At 38.5% G+C, this 14,575-nt stretch overlaps 1 long non-coding RNA gene and 1 other non-coding gene across 2 annotated transcripts; one reads left to right on the top strand and one right to left on the bottom strand.

Annotated features, from left to right (window-relative positions):
- Window positions 1-1,239: 1,239 nt before the first annotated feature.
- LOC145595535 (uncharacterized) lies at window positions 1,240-2,734 on the top strand. Its single transcript, XR_014102975.1, has 3 exons — window positions 1,240-1,895; window positions 1,965-2,075; window positions 2,190-2,734. It is a non-coding gene; the product is annotated as an uncharacterized LOC145595535 (long non-coding RNA).
- A 2,691-nt stretch (window positions 2,735-5,425) lies between these two features.
- On the bottom strand, window positions 5,426-5,531 carry LOC145596274 (small nucleolar RNA R71). Its single transcript, XR_014103129.1, has one exon. It is a non-coding gene; the product is annotated as a small nucleolar RNA R71 (small nucleolar RNA).
- Between the last annotated feature and the right edge of the window lie 9,044 nt (window positions 5,532-14,575).

Genomic DNA, 14,575 nt, shown 5'->3' with positions numbered 1-14,575 from the left:
CTACGACCCCTAATGAAATTAATTATTTATAACCTAAACTACCCTAATACAAGTATATGGGTAAGTAAAGGGTCGATCCACGAAGACTAAGTGAATCAATCTATGCTAATTAGACTACTAGGAAGGCTTGTGAGATAGAAAGAGATTCAACTAAACACAACTAAGAACAAACCAACTAAAACTAGGGAAAGTGGAATCCAATTACATCAATGCATTCAACAACATCATAAAATTAGATGAAAATGACCTCGATTAGGAACAATCAACACATTTAACTCACTCTCGCACAATTAAGCATGTTAATTATCCTACTAAACTAATTCACTTTCGTGCAACTAGCCTAGCAAAGGTATGGAAGAATTTAGGGCTCTCAAGCAACTCACTCTCGCACAATTGATTGAAAACACAATTAAGACCATAGAATCAATTAGCTAGAAAGATTCTAATCCATAAAAGCATCATCCATACACAATAATTAAGAAACAATTCCATACTAATCACAATCAATCATTCAATTTATTAACATAACCTTCATCCATTTCCCTAGAACAAAATCTAACCTAACATGATGAACAAAAACATGGAAAACAAGGCAAAATAAGAATAAAAGCAAGAATCAAATAACTAAACTAATTAATCTACTCAAATCAACAAATAAATAAGCAAAAACAATAATAAATGAAAGCAATAAAGGTGAGAGAAAGTTAGGAAGACTCATTGAATAAATGAGAAGAAAAATGCTTCTTCAAAATCTCAAAACTCCATGAAAAATCCAAGCTTTCTCTCTCTAAATTACTCCTAAACTAGAGAGACATAATCCTAATCTAACCCTAAGAGAGAGAAAATAAAGCAACTAAACTAATCTAATCTAGGGTAAATTAAAAATGTTAAGAGTTGTCAAAGTAATAAACCCCTAAAGGGTATTTATATACAAGCTAAATAAAATAAAAGAAAAAAAGAAATAAAACTAATTAAAATAACAAAGCTAAAAATAAAAAGAAAAGAAAAGGAAAAAGAAATTAAAAAGGGGAAAAACAAAGCAAAACCCACCAAAACACAATCAGACCCCAATTCCACGCCACTTTCTTCTTCAATTCGAATCAAGTGGCTGCTCTGCTCCTTGATCTTCATCATTCACCATCATCACCATTCAATCATCGCCATTCATCATCGAATCACAACCATTCAACATCATCGCATCTCATTGAGCATCGATCAAGGCCATTTGATTTTTTAAACACCCTCGTGAGGCGGTTCGATCGAACCGAGGGTGGGTTCGACCGAACTTTGTGTTGTTTCGGCCGAACCATGGTTGTGTTCGCCCACACCTCTAAAAATCAGAAAAACTCGAATGATTCTGATTGTTTTTGCATTTTTAATTCGACCGAACTCTTCAATGGTTTGCCCGAACTCAATTGATTTGCTATTTGCTCTGAATTTGAGGTTGTTGCTGTGCGATTGGGTGGTTTGATGTGGCGCAATTTTTGCTGCTGTAATTGATGTTAGGTGCTTGCGGTTCGTGGCTGATTTGTTGCAGTAAATTGGTGCGGTAGTACGTTAATTGCAGGGGATAATTAGGGTGTTGTTGAGGTTGAATTTGTGGGGTTGCGCGTAAAGGATGCGAGGAGTTTAGGATGGGTGGCTGGCGCGGCTGTGGTCGCAGGTGGAAGCGAGTCTGGTTGGAGGTGTTGTGGTTGCTGTTGGTGGTGTTTGCGTGGGGAAGTAGGGGAAAGTGAGAGATGGATTCATTTTATCAGGCTGGACCTAGGGAGTTTGTTCCTCTGCGGATGTCTATCCACTATCAGAGTACGTACGGCCCAATTGAGGAGATGATTTTGCCAGCTCTGGACGATCAACGTTTCGTCGAGCACTCTATCCCTCGTCACCAGACTCGGGTGAGTTACTCGTTTACTGTCTTTTTTGTATTTATCTTGTATTATTACTGACTTTTGCTTTTTTGACAGTTTTCTCATGAGGTGGTGATGATCATGGCGAGGTGCATAGACGCCTTCCGTAGCCAGCTGGTGAGGATGCAAAACCGGGCTACCTGTCGTGGAGACGACGTTGCTGAGGAGGTAGCTCTTTGTCTTTCCCTTATATCACTCATCTTTTATTTGCTCGGCATCTGACTTGATTTACTTTCGCAGGCACAACCTATTCATTCTCCTCGCACTCGGTCGAGACTCGAGGCTAGGAGAGTGCCGACTAGGTTCGGCTCGAGGCGTCGTCGTACTTCTTTCGGCGGTCGGGGTGGCCGATCCGAGGCTGCTCGAACTGAGGACTCGGGTTCTTCGCTTAAGGATGTCTTTGCTGGGCCGATGGGCCAAGGAGGCGTGACATCGGCTCCTTCGACGGGTGGTGGGACGTATGATGTTGGCTCGTCATCGCAGCAGCCCTTGCAGCCTCAGTCGTTGTCGATTGGTTATCAGGGTGAGCCTAGGTGGACTGGCCTTGAGCGAAGGTTTCCATCGGTTGGCGGGTTAGGAGATGGTGAGGGGCATACTCCCCGGACTACGACGTTCTTTGATATGATGGGCGTACCTTATCATCTACGGCCTCTAGCACCATAGCTTGTACCTGTGCTTATTTATTATTTTTTTATTTTTTATTTTATATTATTGTTTTGACTTTATAGGACTTTGTCCATTGTATTACATGACTCGTATATTGGACATTTCATATGTATATCTTATGCCTGTTTTATCTTTGCATTTTATTTTTCGTTTTATGTGTGTGTGAGTGTGTGCAAAAAATTGTGACTTAATTTTTTGCGCAAAAACTTTCGTCATTTTTATTATTAATGGAAGGTATCCGACTTTCTCCCCCAAAAGAAAAAATGAAAAATAAAATGATTTTGATTAAAAATAAGCTTAAATTTAATTAAGCTAAATTTAATCAAGGGAAAAAAGCAAAAATATATTGGATTTGTGTACGGGGTATTGAATGAAGGCTGAAACATGCAAAATCAAAGTCGAATCTAAGTCAGAAAAACACGGTTTGCATCACGCGTGACTGTCGCTGGCTAAAACGCATTGTCGCCACTTTTTGACTTTGTCGCCACGCGACAGAATTTGTCGCCACGCGACAAGCTTTTCGTTTGGTGACAGGCTTTTCGTTTGCTAACTGTGAATATGTCATCAAGTGGGTCGATTTTGGTGGAAGCTTGAAAAGATGATTGGTTGCAATTCCCAAACTTTTTGCCGTCTTCCTAGCTTGTCAAGGTTGACTTTTTACTATCCTTCTAGAGTGAAGAGATAATACGGGTGATGAGTGACATTTATGGCACTCATTTGATCTCTTTTTGGATGAATTTTATTTCATTTTGTAGCTCTTTTCCTTAGTTTTGCTCTTTATTTCTTTACTTTGTGCTTTTCGTAGTCAGTTTCTTTATTTTGTGCATTTTCTTGTTTATCGTTGTTTTTCTCTATTATTTGTTTCTTTTCATTTGTTTTTAGGTTATGATCGATCATCCAAAGATTTCCGAGCTTCCCTTCAACATTTATCATCACATTGGATGCCTTGTGCTAGCATTTTGAGCTTCAAGTCTAGAGGAACTCGAAAGGCAAGTTTCAAGACCGGTGCACGCATGCGGTGGGGGCATCATCTATGCCTCAAAACCACCAAAATGCCCATATACTTGCTGCCTACTTTGATGTTCATCACCATCACCAAGTTGTTTGCACAAGGATGATCAAGGTCGAAGAAGGGAAAGGAGGAAACCCTCCTAGGTGCGGGCGCACAGGGGGTCTGTGAGGCCGCACAGGAGGCGCGTGCGGGCGCACCCCCCTGGGTTTATCCTCGTGCGCCTCCTCTTCTCCCCTATGTGCGGCCGCACCGGCGTGGGTCTATTTTTCGACGTCATAACCGACTTCTCCCTTGTATATATAGTAGTTTCCTTCTATTTTTAGATGGAATTGATTAGATTTTCATATTAGATTTCATTCATAGATTTTTAATTAGATTTTTAGAGAGAGAATTAGAGCTTGATCATATTTTGTAGAGAGAGAAACTCTAGTTTGAAGAAAGAGAAATTCATGTTGATCTTTGATCAAGTTTTGTAAGGATTACTCATATTTGATTTCAATATAAGTTTGATTTTAGTTGATTTCATTTGTTTTTCATATGATTGTTGATTGTTTGATGTTTGAGAAGTTTCATTGAGTTTTGTATTGATTTTAGATTTCTATTATAATCATGATGAAATTGTTGATTAGTTGTGTTTTGATCTTAATTACTATGATTAGTGAGTAGTTTACTTGCTAGGGTAATGGTGAAGCATGTATGAGTAATGGATTAGTGTTAATTGGGGATAATTGATGGAGTTGATGATTTGATTAAACTTGGTTGATGAATCATGTGCATGTGTGTGATTAATTGAAGAGTAGCTAACTTTGATTGTTGCACTAGATTACATTGTAAGTTCACATTGATACAGACCATTGATATGTGGCTTTCATATACACGATTGAGGTATCTTGTGATGTTTTCTAGCTAGAGTTTATCGTAGTTGACGCTAGTTAGACCTCTAGGAGAATAGCTTGATATGCTCTTTTGGTTGCATGATTGATTTTCCCTCACATTGATTGACTTAGTTGATTTGACCTTCCAATTAGCCATCTCCATTACGAATGCATGTGGATCCTAGCCCTAGTGTTTATCATCTTGATTTTCTAGAAGTTTATTTGTTGTCATTAGCTCTAGTTTTAGGTTACAACCCCACTTTTGACTTCGGAATAGCTTAGCGCAAGACAATAGACTATCAATCACTATTCCTTTGGGTTCAACCCTTGACTTGCTACTATACTTGTATAGGGGTTGGTTGAGTTTATAAATTTTGTTTGACCGTTTGGGGAAGGTAGCTCAACGACCTACCATTTCACCATCGATCAAAATGGCACCGTTGCCGGGGAATGGTGTCGTGATTGTGTATTGTTGTTGAGTCTATTCCATCTTATTGAAAAATACAAAAAGATTTTCTTTTAGGCTACACTTGTAGCCGTGCTACTAATAATTTTGTTTGAGATTGTGTGCAAGTGAACATGGGAGAAGCTCATAGAGTGACATTGAAGGAGTTAGGCACTTCGGGCGCTTACAAGTATGAGAGAGGGATTGCTCCATTATTGATCCCGGATGGTGATTTTAAAATCAAACCGGCTATGATCACCTTGATTGAGAGGAAACAATATGGTGGCACAAAAAGTGAAAATCCTCTCAACTATCTCAAGGATTTTGAGAAGTATTGTAATACAATCATGGTAGCCGAAGTTGCTCAAGAATATATAAGGCTCAAGTTGTTTCCCTTTTTCTCTCATTGGAGGAACTTTAGAGTGGTTGGACAAGGAGGTAAAGCCAAGGTCCCTTAGGACGTGGGATGAAGTCACAAAAGCTTTCTTGTCCCGTTTCTACCCACCAAAGCAGACGGCGGAGGCTAGAGCCTTAATCCAAAGTTTCAAGCAATTGCCTAGAGAGAATATCTATGAAGCATGGGAGAGGTACAAGGATTACCAAAGGGAATGCCCTCACCACGGAATTCCAGCCTATCAAGTCATACAAATTTTCTATGGTGGTTTGAGCTTTCAAGGTAGATCGAGCCTTGATGCCGGAGCCGGAGGGCCGATTATGAACAAAACGGAAGAAGAGGTTGTGGATGTAATAGATGATGTAGTAAGGAACTACATGGATTGGCATGATGTAGAGAGGGAATCGGCAAGCAAAAGTGGCTCAATCGATCAATCTTATGTCGTCAACGATTTGTCCACATTGGTCTCGAAGTTAGGAAAGGAGGTGAATTCTCTCAAGACCAAGCTCGAGAGTCCTTCACAAGCTTCTAGTCTTCCCTCCAAATTTAAGGGGAGAGGTACATCTTCCTACTCTAACCCTCTTTTTGTTTCTTGTTGCATGATAAGAGAATGCTTGGTTTGTGATTTATGTGGAAAGAATGATCATAATGCTTCAAATTGCCCCAATGTCCCTTGTGATAGATATGATGGATATGAGAATGTTCATGTGAATTGTGATGACAATAATGATTTTGGACCTAGATTTAATGCTCAAAAGAATGTTGGGAAAATTATCACAATCATGGGAGCTATGATAATTATAACCAAAATAGTGGTTATGGTAACCATGTGAGCCAAGAATTTTGTGGTAACCATAATAACTTTTGTTGTAATGATCAAAGCCATGGCCAAGAATATGGGGATCATAACCAAGGTTATGGTAACCATAATAAAAAATCCGGCCAAAGTCATGGTAAGGGTAATTGGAGTAATCAGGGTAGGGGAGATTTTCAAAATGATGTTCAAAGTGTTGGGGTTTGGTGAGTTCGACTCACCGCGGAAACAACCCCACCCAAGGAACCACTCGCAATAATTAAAATCATAAAGCATAAATAAATAATCACAAAGAAAAGATAACGAATCTTACCCTCGAAGCGAGCTTCGCCCAAAACCCGAGCTCTTACTTGAAAGCTACGAGCACGTCAAACGCCGCGCCTCCGACGGTATCCACCCACAAAAGGGCGAACACAACTTTAAGGTCTACTACCTTGGGGTTAGCAAGGTCCGACCAAAACCGGAGTGTTATATGAGTTTAAGAGTTTTCCCAAAAATTATGGAATGCTCTTTTTAACTCCCACTCAAGCACTTTACTCCAAATCCCAAGGTTGGTATTTATAGAGGAGAGTATGAGTGGGAATTTCTATCCCATCAATGCGGGATCATGAAAATTCCATAAATTAATTTAAAGCTAAATTAAATTAAAATTGCAAACTAATAATAAATCTACAAGTGACATTACCATGTGAGATGGGTTGGTGAGGACCACATGGAGAGTAGGGGACCATACTTGCTAACCACTCAATACTCTCCTTGTGCCACATGTCCTCACTCACTTACTCCCATTTTCCATACTTTCCCTTAACCCACGGCCCTATGGCCCGAGCCAAGCCACGAGCCAAGCCCGAGCCCGGCCTGAGCCCAGCCCGCACCCAGCTGCTGCTGTGGCGCGGTGCGGCTGCTGTTGTGCCTAGCCGCGGCTGGCCGTGGCTACTAGCACGGTGCGCTAGCTCGCACCAGCCAGCAATGGCTCGGCTTGGTGCTTGCTAGCCACCTTTGCTAGGACATTTTGCCCCTAGCATTCGGATGCTCGGGGCACTCCGATGCTAGGGGTATTTTTGGGAATATGGTCGATTTATTATTATTTTGCGCGTCTCGTCTTTTATCATTTTGACTCGACTTCCGACGATCGGTTTCGACGCTCTAAGCTCTAATTACCAACGTCTAAATATTTAACACTCAGGCGACGAATTAATTTCTTCCGAATTAATTCGTCGTGTTGGTTCGCATATTTGCTTGGGTGTGACCCGAAGGGTTCAGTCAAGATTAAGCTGTAATATTAATTATATTAATATTAGTGATCGGAAGCGGCCTCCACCCAGGCATTCCGATCACTTGATCTTACTGAATATATTAGCTTTCTAATAATTCTGAACCATTACTTTTGCTCCCACTAAACCTCTTATTCATCAGAATTTATATGTTTCTCCATAAGTCAATCCTCTTATTAACTTTATGAGAAAACACATTCCAATTCCTTCATGCAATGCTTCCTTTAATCCCATGACGGATTCCATGTGCTTGCTTTCAAATCTAGCATTATTTATATTTTCAAAACCCTTAGACCATTCCATAGTCACTTCCAAAATTCCATTTTGGGAAGGCGGTATTGGTATCTATTTTGCCATATTTCATATGCGCAATTTTGCTAGATCAATCACGAAAAGACTTGAGCATTCAGATTGGTGAATGGGATTTTATTAAAATCAACTCCTTGAAATCAATTATATCCTTTACAACCAATCTAGCTATGTATGCATATACATTTCCACATTTGTTAGTTTTCTCCTTGAAAACTTATTTGCAATCGATGGGTCTTTCACCTTTCATGCAAATTAATCAAGTTTCAAACATGATTTCAAACATGGAGTCTATTTCGGATTTTCATGGCTTTTAACCATTTTTCGGAATTTGGATTTGTCGTAGCTATCTTACAAGACATTATTCCTTTACTATCTAATAGTAAATAGTATGCTTGTAAGTCTTAGGTTTGTTTCTAACTTAATAGAAAATTTATAGGATTCAATCCAAGCCTTTGGTGAATTCTATACCTATACGGGGCAATTGCATCAAACACTGAGTTTTAAGGCGCTTTCAAAGCCCTTTTATTATGTTGATCTTACTCCAACATCTTTAATGTTTTGTGAGTAATGAATTCTCTTTTAAGGCACTTGTAAAGTCCTTTTGAGTATTCTTGATCAAGCATTATCACGAAGTCCTTTAAGGTCTTACGAGATTCTCAGTTCTAGTTTGTTGCTAAGCTCGATGGTCATCGAGTTCATTTTCCTCCCACTTGTCGTTTTGGAAACGTGTTACTTTCCAGAAAGACACCACTTAGAGCAACAAACAATTTTTGTTCTCAATTAGGATGTGGAGGTAATACCCGTAGTCTCACTTGAATGCTTACAAAGAGACATGTATATTGTCTTTGGGTAAAAGTTCGTTGTGAAACAAACAGTTAGCTCCTACTTGAGCTATCTTAGTCTTTATTGAGCCATTCAGCTCCCACTGAGTCACTTTGCTCCCACTGAGCCACTTTGCTCCCACTGAGCTAGTGAACTCCCACTGAGACTAAGAGCCTTAGACATATACTTGAAAAGACTTTTAGAAGTTATTTCTATCCATAACTAAATACGGCGTCCTTTCTTAGCTTCGACATTTTGTTTAGTGTAACATTAGTCATTTGTACAAATCTTTAAGAACTTTATAGGAAGGGTTGTGAACCATCATCGTTCGAGTCATTTTCAAATGACACCGAGGTCTCCGTGAAAACACACCATGTTCTTTGTGGAGTTATTTATGAAAATTTCCATTCATAACTTTGAGATAGTCACGCTTGGCTCAAGCAAACATCGCTCGATCTAATCTAGACGTTTTGATATCTTGCCAAGTCGATTCTGTACTTCACTGAACTCTTGAGCTACTCAAGTCAAGTTTGTTCACATTTGATGAATATAGCCATATCCTTTCAAATTCTTTGTGAAACGTTGAAGTAATTGAATCCTCTTTAGCCTTCGGAGTCAATTGTCTATACCAAGAACAATAGCTCTCTGTTTTGTCGGTTTCAACAAGTAAGACTTTCTTGTCTTAGAACGATTCCAATTCGAGCAACTATCAAGAGCCTATCTAATAGAGCCTTGAGTACGTTCTTGTCGATGTGACATTTCTAAAGATGTTTGGAACACAAGTCAAGCCCATGACTTGAACTTAGTGAGTTTATCATGTTAGGGAAATGTTTGTTTATAATCAAGCATTCTTGACTCAACGCTTGGATAGCCATGCCATTCAAATCAATCTCGCAACTATTGCTCATTACTTTAATGTGAGTCTTTCCGTGTGTAAACGGATCGATTGCTGATTATGGAACATAATAACCATTACTTGTTCCAGCCTTTGGCTTAAAAGGTCTTTAAAAAAAACATACGACCTTACAACTGATGTAGCTCTTCTTGCTTCATTCTAAGCTTGTAAGTCGATAACTTAGCTTAACTTCAATAGTTTGAGGTCACTATCATAGTGGAACACTCAAGCAGTATCCGATACTTGTGAAGATAACAAATTGCCAAGTTAACTACAATAACATGAACTCATGAGTTGAAATCTAATTCCTTTTCTTCGTTCCTTCTTTCCTATATTTCTTATCATACAATATCTCATAATCTTACTTTAAGAATCATTTCTTTAAGTATCTTGACTCTTATACTTTGTTTGCAACTACATACCTCATGTTTTATCAAAACTACCTAGTATTTTGAGTACATGATGTCCAACCGTCCTTTCGGACTTAGTTATAAAAGTCATTATGAGAATTGTATTTTAGAAATGTTTTTCCTGTCTTTGAGAACTATTCTCAAGGATTTCCTTTACCAATCATGGAAACAATATTTATTTGATTTAGAATACTATAAATATAAGTGCAAAGTATAACCATTTATCAAGAACATAATAAGTTTGAAATTTAATAGCATTCATGCAAACTTCAATCTTATTAAACGTCTTATTTACGCATAAAAATTGTCCCTATTTGGCGAAAATAAGGCGATTCCAAGATCCGAAGAAACAAAGAGTGGTTAAGCATGCTTTGGCTTGTCTTAAACACTCAATCTTCTCGGTAAGCATTGCCTTGCTAATGGCTCTAAGTCACTCTTGGTTAGACAATCGTCGCATCTAATGCATCTTTGACGATGTATCTCTTTTGCCACGGTATGTGAGGACTCCTCACTCATACCGACGAGTTAAACCAAAACCAACGTGCACACCCGGTGTGCCTTATGCCCCTTAAAGGAGTGATGGCACCTCGCTTTGGCGTAGCCTACCATCACCATCGTCCGGTTAGTAAGTGTTGTTTTGGAAAGGCAAGTTTTACTCAATATTATTAGGGACCTAGGATTTCTATGTTGGTTGATTTAAGTGAACTTAACTAATCATCGCAACATCAAGAAAACCTAAACATGCATCTAACGAATATTTCACACACATATATATATAACCATAAAATATAAAGCGAAATAATAGATGCATATTGGCAACTAGCATGACCCCTTGAAATCTTCATATCTTCAAAAGGTCTTCATTTTGCATTTCAAGGCTTTGTCTTCCAAGATACGCCGTCTTCAAGACTTAACCAAACTATGCAAAAACTACTGTCTAAAACTAGGAATAATCTAAATATTAAAGTACAAAAATACTTAACGGTGCGTAGACCGTATTTAGATTTACAAAAATACATAACGGCACGTAGTCCGTATTTTCTATCCTAGTCGGGTCCCACTAGTTGCCATTTCATAAAACTTGTGAGAGAGAGAATATATATATTCCATTCATCCATTCACTATTTGTGAATGGCCCATGCAATTTTACAAAATTAACAACAAGTAAAATGCATTCAAACAACGCGCGCACTAGTAACTAATCTAGGTGGTTAATCCAATTAACACGCCTAATTAAAACTAGTCAAAGTTGTTTAACCGATTATATAAATTACGTCATTAATAATTGAAGCTCCCACTAAATTCCGAATTTCCTTAATTAATCCAATTAATTAAGTCGGTAGCACCCAAACTTGTAAAAATGAAATTTTGCCAATGCCGCTTAAAAAACCCGAGGCCTAGCCTCCCAAAATTTTAATTAAAATGAACAAAATTAATTAAAATAAATAAACGGCAAAATAATTAACATCAAGCCTACTACGGCTAGTCACCTCACCGCACCAAGCATACGCACATGCCAAGACCACGAACACACGACCCACGGCTCACGGCCGCGAGCCGCTGCCACAGCACAGCCGCGCGTGGCTGCTGCTGCCGCGCGTGAGCTGCTGCTGTGCGTGGCTGCTGCCGCGCGTGTGGCCCACCATCGAGGCGGCGCAAACACCGTGGCAGCCACATGCGGGTTGCTGTGCAACCCGGCTCGCCATGGTGGTGCATTGCCTCGTTTTGCGTGCCACTACATTGGGATTTGATCCCTTTTTCCGCGAGACAAAAATAATTAATTCTAAATTAATTTTAGAACTAATTTAGTGAGCAAAATAAAATTTTAAACAAGTCTAACTTAATAAAATTTTCAAAGTGCAATAACCAAAATAATTCCAAGAACCATCTTTAATTAAATTGGTTTAGCTTGGTGCAAAATAAAATTGAGGCAATTTCTCACTTTCATTTTAATCAATTTAAATTAAACTTGAGAATTTGACAAAGTAAAGGGAAGTTGGAAAAAAATGAACTTTAATGTTCAAATAAAAATTCCAACATCTAAAATTTGTGAATCCTTGAAAATTATATCTTCCAACATGAAGATAACCAAATTTCTATCACAAAAATCGAAACTTTATGTTTCTAATCAACTCAAAATGATTAAAACAACAAAGTTCAACCCAAAATAACATGGAATTTAGTGGTTTTCAAAGTTTCAATCACTTATCACAAATAAAGATTGAATCTTTAACACTTAGGAAGCGTCAAAAATAAAATTTTCACACTAAAAAGCAATTAGTTTGCAATTATGTGAAAATAAATCAACCTTTAAGCATCAAATACTACCAAGTAAGTGTGCTTTAAGGGGACATAAAAGTGCAGAAAATTATGCAAATAATCAACCATATAATCAACAATTTATGCCATTAATTTCAAGGTTAGAAAAGACTTAAAATTTTTCGTCAAAAACGAAAAACCCCTCGAAAAAGGCATTTCTGGTCAGAATTTGGCTAAAATCATAGCCCATTATGTTTTGATTGTGCCATATGACTCGAAAAACAAAAATTTCCGTCATTTTTGTGGAGGGTACTGAATTTCTCCCGAAAAAGAAAGACACGAAAAAGAATCGACGTATTTGAGGGTGCATGTTGAATGCGCTTAAACAAATATATGCGTTCGATACTATCTCTCATGGTGTAAGGATTAATTTATCCTAGACCATCTTAGTTGACTCGATAATGAAAGTATTTAGGTAACTTAGGCGCGGAGGCTAAGCACTTCATACTTCATGATGCAATGATGAGTGATTTTGAATAATGTTGATATGACAAGGCATGCTTCAAAGTTATGTTAAGATTTCATGACAAAGGGTTCCTAAGGGAAGTACTATTTGGTCATGTATCTGTGATGTGTGTGAAAGTGACACTAAAGTTAGGCCTCAAAGGCTAAGTGTATGGAAAAATATTTTAAAAAGAGTCAAATGATAGTGACTCTTAGGCTAGGTAAGATAATGATGTAGAGATCAAGCCCCCAAGTCTAGCTCTAAATGAATGAGGATGAGCATTGGATATCCCTTGATATGATCATGGTGTGAGTGTGTGAATATGAATATGAATGCATTTTTATTACGCCCGCACCTCAATGTGAGGTTGCCTACGTATCCGTTAGGAATCAGGCCGAACGTAACTCTAGTCGAACCTCGCACAAGTGTGTGTATACCTCAAAAAGGTCTTTTTAAGGGTTGTAACGTGGTTAGGCTAAAGGTTAGAGAAAGAAGGGGATAAAGGCTCAAGACCCTAGATAGGCCCCCAAGGTGTGCAATCTCTGTATTTTTATGGTTGAGGTTTTCTCACTTTTGTTTCATATTTTTGCTCTCTCTCTTTTTTTTTTTTGCTTTTGCACCTTTTTTTTAAAAAAAAAATTTGAAATTTTTTTATTAAGTGTGGGCAATCCCGATCATGCGGTCTATCACTCACTTGGCATTCATGTTTCTCGGGCACGGTACCGAGCACTTGATAAGAAACGCAATCCGAGACGTGTTCTTATCAAAGATATTTACATATCAAAGACATTGGAACACTTGCCCTGTTGTACACTTTTACTTATTTTTATCAATTTTAATCTTTTGAATCGCTCAAGCTTTCATATTTGGAACTTGCATAAGTTGCACACCATCCCATCCCAAGGTTAGGTAGATATGGGTTGAAAAAAGGAAGGTCTATCGTTAGAAGAGGCTCAAAGTTGTTTATCAAAAAAAGAATTATAATTTTGAAAGGTGAGAGTGATATGAAATGGCTACAAAGGGGTGCCTCAAATCATTAGTATACCTTATGCTTAGTTCGGTAATGATTTTTTTTATTTTTTATTTTTTTTATGCAATGCCATGATCATATGAAATATAAGAAATCCTCATTTTATTAAAGGGAAATTAAAAAGAAAAGTCCTACAAAGTAAAAACTAGAGGAAAATAAAAGGTGCCTATGCTAGACTTATTGGGGAAAGGGAAAAAGAAAAATAGAAAAGAAGGTCATGAAATCTGTCGTTGAAGCTCGCCTTGTATCTTTTGCTTTACCGTCACTCGGTCTTCTTGCCATTTAGAGGTATGGGAAGCTTGTTGTTGTCAATTAGATATTGAATGACTTCTTTTAATTTCCATTAGCTCTCAGTAGTATGACCCCTGCCTTGATGGTACTTGCAACGCACATTTGGATCCCAAATTGGTAATCTCTTCTCAAGTGGGGGATCTTGAATAGGTCCAGTGGGAGTAATGAGTCCCTTGGCATGGAGTCGATCGAAAGCAGTATCATAGCTAATCCCAATAGGAGTGAAATCCTTTCTTGGTTTCTTTCTAAGTCCTTGATTATCCATGGCTAAGACTTCATTAAGGTCAAGAGTGCCGACATTGTTACTAGAGTAGGTGTTTTCGCAAGAAGAAGGATGGTCGTTCTTCTTTCCTTTCCAGCCACTGTTGTTATTGTTACTAATCTTGGCCTTCTTGTTGCGCGGAGGAAGATAAAGGAGATTTGAATCAATGAGGGCTTGAACGCGATCTTTGACGGCAAAACATTCTTCGATAGTGTGACCACGACCTCTATGGTATTGACAATAAGATTTTGGGTCCCAATTGGGAAACCGTTTCTCAGGCGGTGGGTCTTGACTGGGACCAACGGGGTGAATGAGACCTTGATCGTGAAGATACTCAAAAGCTTCATTGTAAGTCATTTCGATCCTATTGGTGCGTATTCATCAATGGTCCGTCTGGCCCGC

Source organism: Chenopodium album, chromosome 19 (assembly GCF_948465745.1).
Source record: "Chenopodium album chromosome 19, dcCheAlbu1.1, whole genome shotgun sequence".
Classification (NCBI taxonomy): Eukaryota; Viridiplantae; Streptophyta; class Magnoliopsida; order Caryophyllales; family Amaranthaceae; genus Chenopodium; species Chenopodium album.
The sequence above is the reverse complement of the archived record's forward strand: the minus strand, read 5'-3'. Positions and strand labels throughout refer to the sequence as shown.